Source organism: Felis catus, chromosome A1 (genome assembly GCF_018350175.1).
Source record: "Felis catus isolate Fca126 chromosome A1, F.catus_Fca126_mat1.0, whole genome shotgun sequence".
Taxonomy (NCBI): Eukaryota; Metazoa; Chordata; class Mammalia; order Carnivora; family Felidae; genus Felis; species Felis catus.
In genome coordinates, this window is record NC_058368.1 from 170,063,928 (window position 1) to 170,079,209 (window position 15,282).

The window sequence follows — 15,282 nt, forward strand, 5'->3', positions numbered from 1 at the left end:
GTGGCGCAGTCGGTTAAGCGTCCGACTTCAGCTCAGGTCATGATCTCACAGTTCGTGAGTTCAAGCCCCACGTCGGGCTCTGTGCTGACAGCTCAGAGCCTGGAGCCTGTTTCCGATTCTGTGTCTCCCTCTCTCTCTGACCCTCCGCTGCTCATGCTCTGTCTCTCTCTGTCTCAAAAATAAATAAAACATTAAAAAAAAATTGTTATAAAATTAAACATAAAAAAATTATTTAAAGGTTAAAAGTATTCAAGCAAGTTTCCTCAATTACTTCTTGAATCATAAAAGTTGAAAGAGGGGCGCCTGGGTGGCGCAGTTGGTTAAGCGTCCGACTTCAGCCAGGTCACGATCTCGCGGTCTGTGAGTTCGAGCCCCGCGTCAGGCTCTGGGCTGATGGCTCAGAGCCTGGAGCCTGCTTCCGATTCTGTGTCTCCTTCTCTCTCTGCCCCTCCCCCATTCATGCTCTGTCTCTCTCTGTCTCAAAAAATAAATAAATGTTAAAAAAAAAATTAAAAAAAAAGTTGAAAGAAATGCATCACAATATAAATAATATTAGAAAACCTTTAAAATAGGAAGATTAAATGGATATGCTTGGGCATCTGTGATTTTTAGTTATCTCAGCTGAATAGTTTATACTAAAAAAGAAAAATGAGTAGATAACTATAATAGGAGACAACATGAGACATAAGAAAGATAAACATTCAATTATATAAACTGAAAAATACAGTAAAATGGTTAAGCACAGGGCTCTGCAGTCAGATCTCAAAGCAAATTTTCATTCTGCTACTTAGTACTATTTAATCCTTATGTTCCTCAGTGTCTTCATTTTTAATATAAAAAGATAATGGTACCTACCTTGTTATATCTTTATGAGGATTAAGAAGGATAAGACATAAAGCATGTTTGATGGAGCAAATACTAAACAAGTTCCAGCTTTTTTATCCTTATCATCAGCATTATCAAAAGAATTCAGAGGAGGAAGCCATGGCTTTTGGCTGGTACCAAAAAGAGGAAAAAAAGAAAAGAAAAAAAGGGATGCAGGAACAAAACATTTAAGGTACGTCATGAATGAGATGTACAATTTTGACTTTTTGGAGTTAAATGGGAATTGGAGAGAAACCTTTCCATAAATTTCTTGTATGACAATCCTAGGTCTGCCATAACAAATTACCACAAATTGATCGGCTTAACAAAACAGAAATCCATTCTCTCCCAGTCCTTGAGTCCAAAAGATCTTAATCGTGTTGGCAAGGTGGGTTCCTCTGGAGGCTCTGGGGAAAACATATTGCATGCCACTCTTAGCCTCCAATGGCTGTGAGAAATCCTTAGCATTCCTTGGTTTATAGACACAACACTCCCATTTTCTCCATCTTCATGTGACCTCTGTGTTTCTGAATGTCTTCTATTTTCCATCTCTCATTCATAAGAACGCAAGGACATTGTCACCGGATATAAGGCCCACATGACCAAGACAGCCTTAACTTTCCCCTCAGCTTGACTAAAGCTTAGACAAGGCTTCTTACTGACCCTGGGTCCCTGACCATCCCTTTAAAATACAATCAATCAAGAAAGATAGTGCCCCTGTCCTCCAGTATCTGTGGTAGGGTAGGAACTTAACCTAGAAATTGACAATTAGCAAGCACAGATGACCTCATCATATTGCCCCCCCACCCCCCCACCCCCGCTCCTCTAACATCCTCCAGTACTTTTCCACTACCTCACTTCAGCACTAAAAATCCTCCTGTCTTTTGTTTCAAGGGAGTCTAATTCAATCTCTCTTCTATACTGCAAGACTTGAATAAAGCCTTGTTTGTTTAACTTCCAGTGCAATTTTTGACACATCCTAATTCAAGATGACCTCATCTTTATCTTTAGTAAGGGATCTTTATCTTAGTTACCCAAATAAAGTCACATTGACAAGTATGGAGTCTTAAAACTTGGACATATCTTTTGGAGGACACAATTCGACCCACTACAAGTAACAAAGCAGAAGTACAGACAGGGATGAAGGAAACAAAGGACTCATATGAGAAGTACTTGGACTCAGAAGGATGGAACCTAGAATACACTTAAGGGAACAGTAGGTGACTCATTTGTTCACTCATTCATTTATATGTTCCACATTTATTGTGAGAGGCAAGTTATTGTAAGGACTGGAAGAAAAAACATTTTTTTTTTAAACTTGCATACCATGCTCTAGAAATTCAAAGTTCAGATGGGTTGCAGACATGTAAACAGAAATCTACAGTACACTGAAAAAAAAAAAACTTCTATAAAATAGTAAAGTAGGGTTTTGTGGAGTACACAGGTAGGAGGTAAGAGTGAATGAATTATGCATGGTTGTCCCACTAGGATGTTTATGGACTGAGTAAAAGACACATTTAGGACATGTTCAGTTTTTTTAATATGTCAAAGATGGGAAATGTTCAGCGATATTTGCCAAAATAGACAAAAACAAAAAATAAGGGATAACACAGTTTTTTAAACAGAATTGTGGTTTTTCAGGTTCCCGAGATTTTCTGATATACAAGTATGGAGTGAACATCCCATCATACAGGAGGTATTCCCCAGAAACATGTGGCATGCCCATGTCTCAGGCTTCTGTAATCCTGCATTTCACACTCTGACCTATGATTCAGGGTGGAAGCATCAACTTAGCAGGTAAAAGGTTGCTTTTATCTCAAGCAGACTAAAATAACCTTTGGAATTACCCAATGAGGGAAAGAAACTGTATTTTTAAACAACCCACAGAACTACCTCCTTGTTTAGCAATTCAATGACTTACCCTTTATCACACACTGATTGATTGATTGGTTGATTGGAGAGAAACTGGGCACCCAGACTCATTGGCTGGCATTTTTTCTTGTATGCTTTATTTTCCTTTTTGATGTTCATCATAGATTTATGATCCTCAAAAACATTGTGGATGTATCACTTTTCACTGATTCCAAACTTTTTCCAATCAATTGTATACTTCTTTTTCCCTTTTGGGAAGCTTAAATTTTCATTATTTGGCTACTAGAATACTCTCCTTAACCAACTTATTTCTTCAAAGACTTCCTCAGTTCTACTGCAGTTTCTTCTTTTTATTTCAGCTTTATTGAGATATAATTGATATATAACACTGTGTCAATTTAAGATATACAACATGATGATTTAATACAGGTATATATTACAAAATGACTACCACAAAATTAGGTAGCACCTCTGTCATTTCACATAACTAGCACTCTGGTATGTGATGAGAACATTTAAGATCTACTCTCTTAGCACTATTCAAGTCTATAACACAGTATTGCTAACTACGTTAACAATGTTGCCATGCTATATATTAGATCTTCAGAACTTAGTCCTCTTATAACTACAAGTTTGTACCCTTGGATAAAGGTCTCCCCATTTCCCCCTTCCTCCAACCCCTGGCAAATACCAGTCTACTCTGTTTCTATGAGTTCTGCTTTTTTAGAGTCCACATGTAAGTGAGATGATACAGTATTTGCTTTTTTCTGTTGGGCTTATTTCATATTTCACTTACATAATGCCCTCAAGGTCAGTCCATGCCATCACAAAGGGCAGAATTTTCTTCTCCTTGTATGGCTAGATAATATTCCATCATGCATATATATCACATTCCTTTATCTATTTATCTGTCAGTGCATACTTAGGTTGTTTCCATGTCTTGGCTGTTGTAAACAATGCTGCAATGAATATGGGGGCACAGATATCTTTTTGAGATAGTGATTTTGTTTCCTTTGGATATATACCCAGAAGTGGAATTGCTGGATCACACTGCAGTTCTATTTTAAATTTTGAGGACCTCCATACTATTTTCCGTAACAGCTGTACCCATTGTACATTCCCATCAAGAGTGTGCAAGGATTCCCTTTTCTCCACATTCTTGTCAACACTTGTTATCTTTTATCTTTTTGATAACATCCTAACAAGTATAAGGTAATATCCCATTGTGGTTTTGATTTGATTAGTGATAATAAGCACCTTTTTTTTTTTTTTTTTTTTTTTTGTACTTGTTGGCCATTTGTCTTCTTTGGAAAAATGTCTGTTCAGGTCTTTTGCCCACTTTATTAGTGGATTTTTTGGGGTGTTTTGCTACTGAGTTGTAGAAGTTCCTTATTTATTTTATATATTAAATTCTTTTCTACATAGATGTTCTGGAGATATTTCCTCCCATTCTATAGGTTACCATTTCATGGTTTGATTTTTTCTTTTTCTGGGCAGAAGCTTTTTAATTTGATATAGTTCCACTTGCTTATTTTCACTTTTGTTCCCTTTGCTTTTCAGGTCAGATCCAAAAAATTGTTGCCAAGACCAATGTCGAGGTTATTTTTTCTTATGTTCTCTTCTAGGAGTTTAACAGTTCCAGTTCTTATATTTAAGTCTTTAATCCGTTTCAAATTAATTCTGTGAGTGGTATAGGAGGGGGATATGAATAGATTCTTTTGTATATGAATACCCAAGTTTCCCACCACTCGTTACCGAAGAAACTGTTTCCCATTGAATTTTCTTGGCTGCCTTATCAAGTAATAGTTCACTGTATATGCACGGGTTTGTTTCCGGGCTTTTCATTCTGTTCCATTGGTCTATGTTTCTGATTTTATGCCAGCACCATACCGTTTTTGATAACTATAACTTTGTACTATAGTTTGAAATTGAGAAGTGTAATGCCTCTAACTTTTCTCTCAGGATTGCTTTGCCTAATGGAAGTCCTTTGTAATTTCATACAAATTTTAGGATTTGTTTTTCTTCTACTTCTGTGAAAAACTCCATTGACATTTTGATAGGGATTACACTGAATCTATATATTGCTTTGGATAGTATGCACATTTTAACAGTGTTAAAATCTTCCAATATATAAGCGTGGAGTATCTTCCTATTGACTTGTATTTTCTTCAGTTTTTTTCATCAATGCCTTAAAGTTGTCAGTGTACAGAACTTTCACCTCTTTGATTAAATTTATTCCTAAGTATTTTATTGTTTTTGATGCTTTGTAAAAGAGGTTATTTTTAGATAGTTCATTGTCAGTGTACAGAAAAGCAACTGATTTAGTATGTTGATTTTGTATCCTGCAACTTTACTGAATTCATTTATTAGTCTAATAGTTTTTCATGGATCCTTTTTGTTTTCCTGCATATAAAATTATGTCATCTGCAAAACAGAGACCGTTTAAGTACTTCCTTTCTGACTTGGGATGTCTTTAATTTCTTTTTCTTGCTTCACAGCTCTGTCTAGGACTTCTAGTAGTATGCGTTCACCATTGAGTACAATGTTAGCTGTGTGCTTGTTATTTATAGGCTTTATTATGTTGTGAGGTATGTTCCTCCTATACCCAATTGATTGAGGATTTTTATCATGAAGTAAAAATGGGAAATTTGTCAAATGCTTTTCTGCATCTATTGAGATGATCATATGATTTTTATCTTTTATTCTATTAATGTGTTATATCACACTTATTGATTTACACATGTTGAAACATTCCTGCATCCAGGGATAAATCTTGCTTGATCATGATGTATGGTCTTTTTAATGTGCTGTTGAATTTGGTTTGCTGGTCTGTTGTTGAGAATTTTTGCATCTATATTCATTAGGATAAATGACCTGTACTTTTCTTTTCTTGTAGTATCCTTATCAGACTTTGTTATCACGGTACTGCTGGCATCATAAAGTGAGTTTGAGAGTGTTCTCTCATCTTTAGTTTTTTTTATAAGAGTTTTAAAAGGACTAATGTTAATTCTTCTTTAAATGTTTGGTAGAATTAACCAAACCAGTGAAATCATTTGGTCTGGGATTTTCTTTGTTGAGAGGTTTTTTGTTTTGTTTTGTTTTTTGACTGCTGATTTAATCAACTTGCTATTGTCTGTTCAGATTTTCTATCTCTTCATGATTAATTCTTGGTAGGTTTTATGGTTCTAGGAATTTATCCATTTTTTCTAGTTTATCCAATTTGCTGGAATATCATTGTTCGTAGTAGTCTTTTATAATCCTTTATATTTTTGTGGTATCTGTTGCAATGCCATAACTTTTTATTATTTATTTGAGTCTCCTCTCTTTGGGGGGTGGGTCTAGATGAAGGCTTGTAAATTTTGATTATTTTTTCAGAAAAACAGCTCTTAGTTTCATTAATCTTTTCTAGCATTTTTTGGTCTCTACTATTTCCTTTATTTCTTTGATCTTTTAGGTCTTTACTTCTGCTACCTTAAGCTTATTTTGTTCATCATTTAGTTCCTTGAGGTATTAAGTTAGGTTGTTTGAGATCTTTCTTTTTCTCTTAAGGTAAGTATTTATCACTATAAACTTCCCTCAGAACTGCTTTTGCTGCATCCCATAAGTTTTGCTATGTTGTATTTCCATTTTCATTTGTTTCAAGATATTTTTTTGATTTCACATTTGGTTTCTTCTGTGATCCATTGGTTGTTCAGGAGAATGTTATTTAATTTTCACATATTTGTGAATTTCCAGTTATTCTCCTGTTATTGATTTTTATAGTTTTAGAACACTGTAGTTGGAAAAACTATTTGGTATGATTCCAGTCCTCTTCAGTTTGCTAAATACATGTTTTGTGGCCTAACGTGATCTCTCCTGGACAATGTTCCATGTGCACTTGAGAAGAATATGATGCTGTTAGGTGGAATGTTATGTAAATTTCTGTTAGGTCCATTTGGTCTAAAGTATAATTTAAGTCCAATGTTTTCTTTTTATTTTTCTGTCCGAAAATTCCATACATTGTTGAAAAGGGAAAATTAAAGTCTCCTATTATTGTATTGTTGCCTATTTCTCCCTTCAGATATATTTTGTTGCCTCAAAGTTGGGTACATACATATTTACAATTGTTATATCCTCTTGATGAATTGACCCCTTTTTCATTATGTTATGACCTTCTTTCTCCTGTTACAGTTTTTGACTTAAAGTCTATTTTGTCCAATATAAGATAGCTACCTTTTTAAAATTTTGTTTGCATGGAATATCTTTTACATCTCTTTATTTTGAGTCTGTGCCTGTCTTTAGAATTGAAGTGAGCCTAATGTAGGCAGTATCTTGTTTTGTTTTGTTTTTTAATCCATTCATTCACTCTATAGCTTTCGTTCGAAAATTTAGTATATTTATATTTAAAGTAATTATTGATGGGTTAGGATGAATTAATGCCATATTATTGTTGTTTTGGTCTGTTTTATAGTTCCTTTGTTTCTTCCACTTTTGCTCTCTTCCTTTGTGAAGTGATGTTTTTTTCCATACTGATATGCTTTGATTCACTTCTCTTTACCTTTTGTGTATCTACTATAAGTTTTTGCTTTGTGGTTACCATGAGGATTGTATAAAACATCCTATTGATATAATAGTCCATTTTAAGCTAATAACAACTTTGATTACATACAAAATTAGATCTTAAGTAGAACTGTCCATTAATACTTCAGTAGCATCTTTCCCAATTCCATTTCAATTCAGTGGCCTTAGGAACCATGGAACATTCAGGAAACTAAAAGTTTCAAGTCCTTAGAGATATATTTAACCATAACTTTCACACTCAGAACACTATTCAAATTTAATCTTTCATACATCTTTTTAAAAGGGGGTTAAAAATTAATTACTTTCTGGGCACATAAGTGGAAGATTTTTATCTCAAATTAATAATGTTGATTTTCTATTTAGGAAGGGTAATTGGTTCAAGTAATATATCATATCTAAACATTTTTATTTTCCTTCACCATAATTAGATTGTCCAAATCACAGGACCTCAAGATTACAGCTTCCTATAAGGGACAAGATTTAAAGCACAGATATTTACAAGAGCTATCCAAAGTAGGCTAGTAAAAGTAGGCTAATAAAGAAAAAAGTTGTTCTCAACTTAACTAGTATTATTACCATTACTTTATCCCTTATGTTAAGATATCTGAAACCTATTTAATTGCTCTGTTTTGTAGTTCCTGCATTTAAAAACATTCTAAAAATACAGTCTGCTCAGTGAGAGTTAAAAAATTGTTGTGGTCTCCCCTCTCTGACATCTTCAGGCAGGACAATGATCCCATTTCTGCCTGGCATGAGAATCACCAGTGAAGGGAAACTCCAGGGTCCTTGGCCTTGTTCCATTCTCAAAGATCCCATCCAATGTGCTCTGTCTTAGACATCGGCTACTATAGTTTCATTCGTAATTTTCCCTGCCAGTCAGACTATTGATCTGGTGGTTTCCATATAAAGCACCTGCTGGAAAGTTTCAGGTGTCACTTTCACATTGACTACAGCTTACCGAGAAACCATGGAACTCAAAGTCAAGGCTTTTTGAATTTTAATATCTTTTCAGTCTAAGTCAAAATTTCCAATGGACATGTCACACAAAAACAATTCTTCTTGCATTTCCAGAAACAAAATTTTGCAGTCGTAAGCTAGGGATGGTCCTCTGCTATCCTAGAATTGCAGATTTATCCTCTACTTTTTAGTGTTTCTACAATCCTATGAATCAATTTAGCCATTAAAGTCTGGGCCATTTTATCATTCTCATTTAAATACTAATTTGTGTGGTTATCACAACTGGATTATGATTTGATTGGCTGAAAGACACAGTAAAATGATGTTAATTTTAAAAAGGATGTTAATATTTTTAATGGCAGCTTATAGAAACTTATGTAGATGCTTTCACAAAGCAGGAAGAATGTAATCACCCCCCAGGCAGAGGTATGGCTCTAGGAACACCTCTGAAACCAATCTCAAGAATGAGTAGGAGTTACTATAGTGTTAGTGAAAATAAAGGTACATATAAATTAACTGTGTACGTGTATCAGAGTTCCTTGAGGGATACAGATTGCATGGAAAACAAGTGATAACTTCAGGTTTGAACTTATTGAGTTTAAATATCTTTGTACACCATTTGGAACTGGTTGCTTTCTAGGTGTGCTATATCACTGTCATTCTGGGAATACCCCTGGCGAGGAGAGATACTAGATCTTAATTGTTTGGCCACAGAAGTGTCATGTCATTTCGGCTCATAGTACTTAGCAAAAAATATATTCTAATCCAGGGTTTCTAAACATGACCTATTGACATTTAGATTAGACTTTGCTATATTGTGGGGGTTATCCTGTGCATTGTAGGACATTTAGCAACATTTCAAGTTTCCAAATGATTAACACCCCTGACTTGTGACAACCAAAAATGTCCATGAACGTTGCCAGAGTCTTCTGGGAGCCAAAATTACCCCTGACTGAGAACCACTATTCTAATCTAACTGCAAGGAAGTCTTCTGGAAAAACAAAAAAACACATGAAATGTTTTATGATTGCTAATGGTTTCTGTCACAGGAAGTTTTAAGTTTACTTTTTCCTTAGTTTTTCAATTTTCACAATGAAGTGTGTGGTAGGCAGATTTCCAAAATCACCCTAATAATTCCCACCTGCTAGTACTCATGCCCTGTGTAATTCTCCTACAGTATGTATGGGCTTACCCAATGACTTGTTTCTGACCAATACAATTTAATAAATGTAATGAGATATCACTTCAATAATTAGGTGTGACTTCTGTCTTGTTAGCTAACTCTTTTTATGCCTTCTTGGCATGTATGCATTGGTAATTCAAGTTCCCATATTAGAGAGGCCTACCAAGGCAAGTAACAAAAATGGTCTATGGATATCAGTCAATAAGATGTTTAGATTCTCAGTCTAACAACACACAAGGAATTAAATCCTTCTAATAATTTATGAGTCATCTTCCAAGTGGAGTCTTCCCAGGTTTGCCTTCAGATGAGACCTGAGTCTTGGCCAACACCTTGATTGCAGCATGTAAAAGACCTTCAAACAGTGAGCCTAGATAAATTATGTCTGGATTCCTGACTCAGTGCAACTGTGAGATGGTAAATGTGTGTTGTTTTTAGTGGCTACACTTTTTGGTCATTTATTACATATAATGGATAATACAAAGTGCCTTACAATAGGTCTTTTAAAATTTATTTTTTGAGCACTATTTGGGCCCCTTAAATGTATAAATTTGTCTTTAGTTCTTCAAATTAAAAAAACAAAAAGCCTTTCATTGATAAATAACTTCCCTTAGTCGTCTTTGTTCTTTTTTCCCCCCGGAATTCCCTTTATTCTAATGTTAGAGCTCTGGAACTGTGCCTCTCATTTCTTATCTTCTTGTTCCCATTTCCCTCTTCTTTGTGTCTTTATTTTACTTTCTGAGAGATCTCTTCATTTTTATCATCCAAACATTCTGTTGAATTTTTAGCTTCCACTATTATGTTTTTAATTTCTAAGAATTCTTTCTTGTACTGTTCTTTTTTATAGCATCCCCTTTTCATGGATGAGAAAATTTTCATTTATTTCTCAGAAGATAATTATAGTTTCTTTTTGAACTTCACTTCTGTCCTACACAGTTTCAGTTTTCTGAATGACTTTACATTTTATTTGGGTCCCTGTCTCTTATGTTAGAGTCTTTTTACAAATATTTGGTGAATCTATTATCTCTATTCACATTTTAACAGTTTTATTGAGGTATAATTAGCAGACAATACGTTGTGCATGCTTAAAATATATAATTTCATACATTTTGATAATACATATATGCCCTTGGCAACATCATCATATTCAAGAAAATGAACATAACCATCATTCCCCAGGTTTTCCTCATGCCCCTGTTCCCAATTATTTGTGTTTAAAAGCAAAATAGTAAAAAGGCAATGGGAAGCTCTGGGTGGGTTGTTGGGGCTTGTTGAATAATGGCTCTCATCATGGTGTGATTACATTAGTTACATATTACTGCATAACAAATTACTCCTCAGTTAGCAATTTTCATACATCTTTAAAGCAGGAGGTTAATCATCTCACAGTTTTTCCGGGTAAGGAATTTGGACATGGCCTTTGGCTCAGGGTCTCTCTCAGGGCTGAAACCAAGGTGTTGGCAGAGGTTGCAGGCATCAAGCTCCTTGGGGGACAATTCAGTTTCAAGCTTATTCATATGACTATTGGCACGTCCTTACTGGCTATTGGTCAGAGACATCAGTTTCTTGACACTCAAGCCCCTCCTCAAGGCAACATGGTGGTTAATTTCCCTCACAGTCAGTGAGTGACTGAGTGAGAGTCTCCAGGACAGAAGCCTCTGGTTTTTTTGTGAGTTTTTTTTTTTTTTTTTGTATCCCAACCTTAGAAGTGGCATCTTCTCCCTTTTGCCACATTCTCATCACTATAACAGAAGTGATTTTACCAGGGCATGGATATCAAGAAACAGGAATCAATGGAGGCCATTTTAGGGGGCTGCTTAGCACAGGAGTGAAGCCATTTTCTTGAAGAATCCAGAAATATCAGGATTTATAGGCTTTTTCTTATATGCCAGACAGAGACATCAGACAATCTATGGAATATATCATTCTGGTCCTCAAGAAGAGGAAGGAAGGGGGGAAAGTGGAAGTGATAGAGATGGAAACTAGGGGCTCTGAATCTGTTCTCTATGAAGATTTTGCCTTCATTCAGCACAACACCCTTATAGTCTTTGAAAGCTTTTAAGTAGTAAAATAGTATGATCAGAATTGTGTTTCAAAATGATTACTCTGACAGTTGTGTAGATTGAACAAGAAATACTTAAAGAAGTGGGACCACTTCAGGAGTTATTGAAACAGAATGGTGGCAGAGTATGAAAGATTGGCAGAGTTGTCTTACCAGAGGAGCAATTAATTGCCATAGCAACAACAGATTTGTGGTGGGTGAAGGGGGAAATATGAGAGATGTTTTTTCCTCTTTCCTGACTCTGAAGGACTCAACTGTTGCCGGATAGAAAATATAATAGTATAAGATTTTACGCTTGAAGCTAAACAACTTAGAATGCCTAAATATTAATATTCTGCCACTGTTTTATTCTAGAAGTTGTTGACATGCTGGCATGTTTCCATAATTATGAGATGTATTACAAATAATTTGTTATTGATAATAGCTAAGGAAAAAAAGTCTTGAAATTATTCATACTTTAAAAATATACTATGCTATGTTTGCAGTATCCCTATAATAACACTCTTATTCCATTATAATATGTTCTTGATTGGGAATTGATCGAAAAAATAGATAACCCAGAATCTATATTTACTATGTGCAATATTTAGTAATAGAGGAATTGGATTTCAAAATGGAAACTAGGACCCACCAGCACTCTTCTGAAAGAAAGAGGGGGAAATGCTCACATGAAAGCAGGAAGTCCTTGCTCTATGAGTATTTGCTTACAAGGTCTTAACCAATCAATAATGCAGGTAACTATTTTTGCAGCACCTAAGTGGTTACTTTCCCCCTCCCCATATCTGCTCCCCTATATATACAGTTACCTTCTCCAGGCAGGTATTTTAATTAAATAAAAATTAATTTTAAAAATTAAATGGAAGAAAATTGATGGTCAGAGATTAATTATATCATAGAAATGTTACTTACCACAAATGAAGTTCTACTGGGAGTAAGCAGAAACCTGGAGAGATAGGAAGGGCCTCTGTTTTCCAAACAGACTGAGGATAATAGCACTATTCAGCAATCTGAGATCCAGGTGGAATATGGAAAATCTCCTCACATTCCAGCAGAGCCACATTATATAAAATCCTACTAGAGAGACTGGGAACCAGGCTATCCAGCTCTACACCTAACTTTGGGCATCCACTAGCATGCAAGTGTATAGAAAGGGACAAAGGACAATTTGTAAATCCTTTCTGTTGGCAAACACCAGTCCTATATAGACCTCTCTTCGCTAAGTGGAAAGTAGAAGAAAACTTCCAAAATAATCTCTAACTTACTCAAAGAAGAATGTACATCATCCCACATATACAGAAGAAAATAAATTTTTAAACAATTATTTACAGTAGAAATCTGGAAGAAGTTACAGAAAGCTACTTTCCACTCAGTAAGTACAAAGATATAATATCTGTAAAATGGGAACTGATAGTCATAAGAATAGAAAAGTTAGAAAAAATGTGAGATGATAAAGGATGGTATGAAAAGATAAAGTGCCATTGTAAAAGACCAAGACATAGGAAAGCATTTTAAGAAAACAGAGCAGACATTATGAAAAATAAACCAGTATTAAGGACTACCAATTCAGGAAGATTTCCAAGGGTAAGAGGAAAATATAAAGTTCAAATAGAGAAGAAATAACTAAAATGGAATGTTATATAACCCAAGAATTATCAATTTTTTAAAAACCCAGAAAATTTGAAATAGAAGCAGTATTCAAAGGTATGACCACAGAAAACTTACAGAGTTGAAACAGACCTAAGTATGTTTATTTAAATGACTTTCTATACCACTTCAAAAATAGTGACCCAGGAAAAAAAATAACTACAAGGATAAAAGCAAAATTCTACATATATTGAGAGGAATAAACTTAAGTAAAATCAACCTTAGATTTCACTGCTTCAATATAAAATGACAAAAGAACTGTTCCCAAGAATTTTTAGATTTTCGAGTACTAAGAAGAAATTTGTCATGTATATTTTCCTGTTATATTGTTTTTATTTTAATTTATTCTAAAATGTATTCCAACAGCATACTTAACATATAGTGTTATGTTAATTTCAGATGTAAACAATTCTATACATTACTCAGTGCTCATTGTGGTAAGTCTACTCTTAATACCCTTGACCTATTTCACCATTTCCCCCACTAACTGCCCCTCTGGTAACCATCAGTTTGTTCCCTATAGTTAAGAGTGTTTTTTTGGTGTGTCTCTCTCTTTTCTTTGTTTGCTGTGTTTCTTAAATTCCACATGAATAAAATCATATGGTATTTGTCTTTCTCAGACTTACTTTACCTAGAATTATATCATCTAGATCCATCCATATCATTGCAAATAGCAAGATTTCATTCTATTTTTATGACTGAATAATATTCATACACACACTATTCCTTCTTTATTTACCTACTGATAGACATTTGGGATCCTTCCATATCTTGGCTATTGGAAATAATGCTGCTATAAACATAGCAGTACATGTATCTTTTCGAATTAGTGTTTTCATATTCTTTGGGTAAATACCCAGTATTGGAATACTGGAATATATTGTAGTTCTATTTTTAATTTTTTGAGGAAACTCCATACTGTCTTCCAGAGTGGCTGCACCAGTTTGCATTCCCACAAACCGTGCACAAGGTTTCTTTTTTCTCCACATGCTGACACTTGTTGATTCTTGTGTTTTTGATTCTGACAGGTGTGAGGTGATATATCATTGTGGTTTTGATCTGCATTTCCCTGATGAGTGATATTGAGCATCTTTTCATGTGTATATTGGCCATATGTATGTCTTCTTTGGAGGAATGTCTGTTCATATTTTCTGCCCATTTTTAACTGGATTATTTGTTTTCTTGATGTTAGTTTTATAAGTTCTTTATATATTTTGGATACTAACCCTCTATCCAATGTCATTTGCAAATATATTCTCCCATTAAGAAGGTTGCCTTTTAGTTTTGATTGTTTCCTTTCTATGCAAAAGTTTTTCATTTTGATGTAGTCCCAATAGTTTATTTTTGTTTCTATTTCCCTTACCTCAGGAGATAGATCTATAAAAATGTTGCTATGGCTGATGTCAGAGAAATTACTGCCTGTACTCTCTTTCCAAGATTTTTAAGGCTTAAGATCGCACATTTAAGTCTTTAGTCTACTTTAAGTTTATTTTGTATATGAAAGAAAGTGGCCCAGTGTTACCAACACTATTTGTTGAAGAAACTTTTTCTCAGTGCATATTCTTGCCTCTTTTGTCAGAGATTAATTGACCATATAATAGTGGCTTTACTTCTGGGCTTTCTATTATATTGAGCGGGAGGAGTGCTCTCTTTTCTGTTCCATTGATCTTTGTGTCTATGTGCCAATACCATACTGTTTTGATTACTACAGCTTCATAGTATATCTTGAATCTGGGATTGTGACACCTCCAGTTTTGTTCTTCCTTTTCAAGTTTGCTTTGGCTATTCAGGTTCTTTTGTGGCGTCATACAAATTTTAGGATTTTATTCTTCCTTTTCAAGGTCGCTTTGGCCATTCAGGGTCTTTTGAGGTTTGATACAAAGTTTAGGATTTAGTACCAGTTCTGTGAAAAATGTTCCTGGTATTTTGATAGAGATTACATTAAATCTTTAGATTGGTTTTGGTAGTATGGAAATTTTCACAATATTTATTTTTCCATGTCTTTGTATTTCTTTGTGTCATCTTCAATTTTCTTTCATCATTTTTTTCATAATAGTACTTTATTTTTTTGGAGTTGTGTATTTTTTAATTTATTTATTTCTTTAAATTTTAAAAACATTGTTTAAGTTTTTGTTTAAATTTC

General features: G+C 34.5%; 1 protein-coding gene and 1 long non-coding RNA gene across 12 annotated transcripts in view; one reads left to right on the top strand and one right to left on the bottom strand.

Moving 5' to 3' along the window:
- Positions 1-15,282, top strand: part of LOC111561780 — a 41,226-nt gene that overhangs the window by 9,469 nt on the left and 16,475 nt on the right. For both annotated transcript variants that reach the window (XR_006583607.1, XR_006583606.1), the window contains exons 4-5: positions 955-1,057; positions 2,506-2,661. This is a non-coding gene — a long non-coding RNA (uncharacterized LOC111561780). The remainder of the gene's footprint in view (positions 1-954; positions 1,058-2,505; positions 2,662-15,282) is intronic.
- Positions 1-15,282, bottom strand: part of TMEM232 (transmembrane protein 232) — a 211,178-nt gene that overhangs the window by 6,680 nt on the left and 189,216 nt on the right. The window contains exons 14-15 of one of the 10 annotated variants that reach the window (XR_006583600.1): positions 2,786-3,095; positions 859-995 (exon numbers count right to left, since the gene is read on the bottom strand). The exons of 8 other annotated variants lie outside the window; for them this stretch is intronic. The gene's annotated coding sequence lies outside the window, so the exon portion shown is untranslated. Of the gene's footprint in view, positions 1-855; positions 996-2,785; positions 3,096-15,282 lie in introns of those variants that run through there. One more of the 10 variants, XR_006583598.1, reaches the window with a different exon arrangement.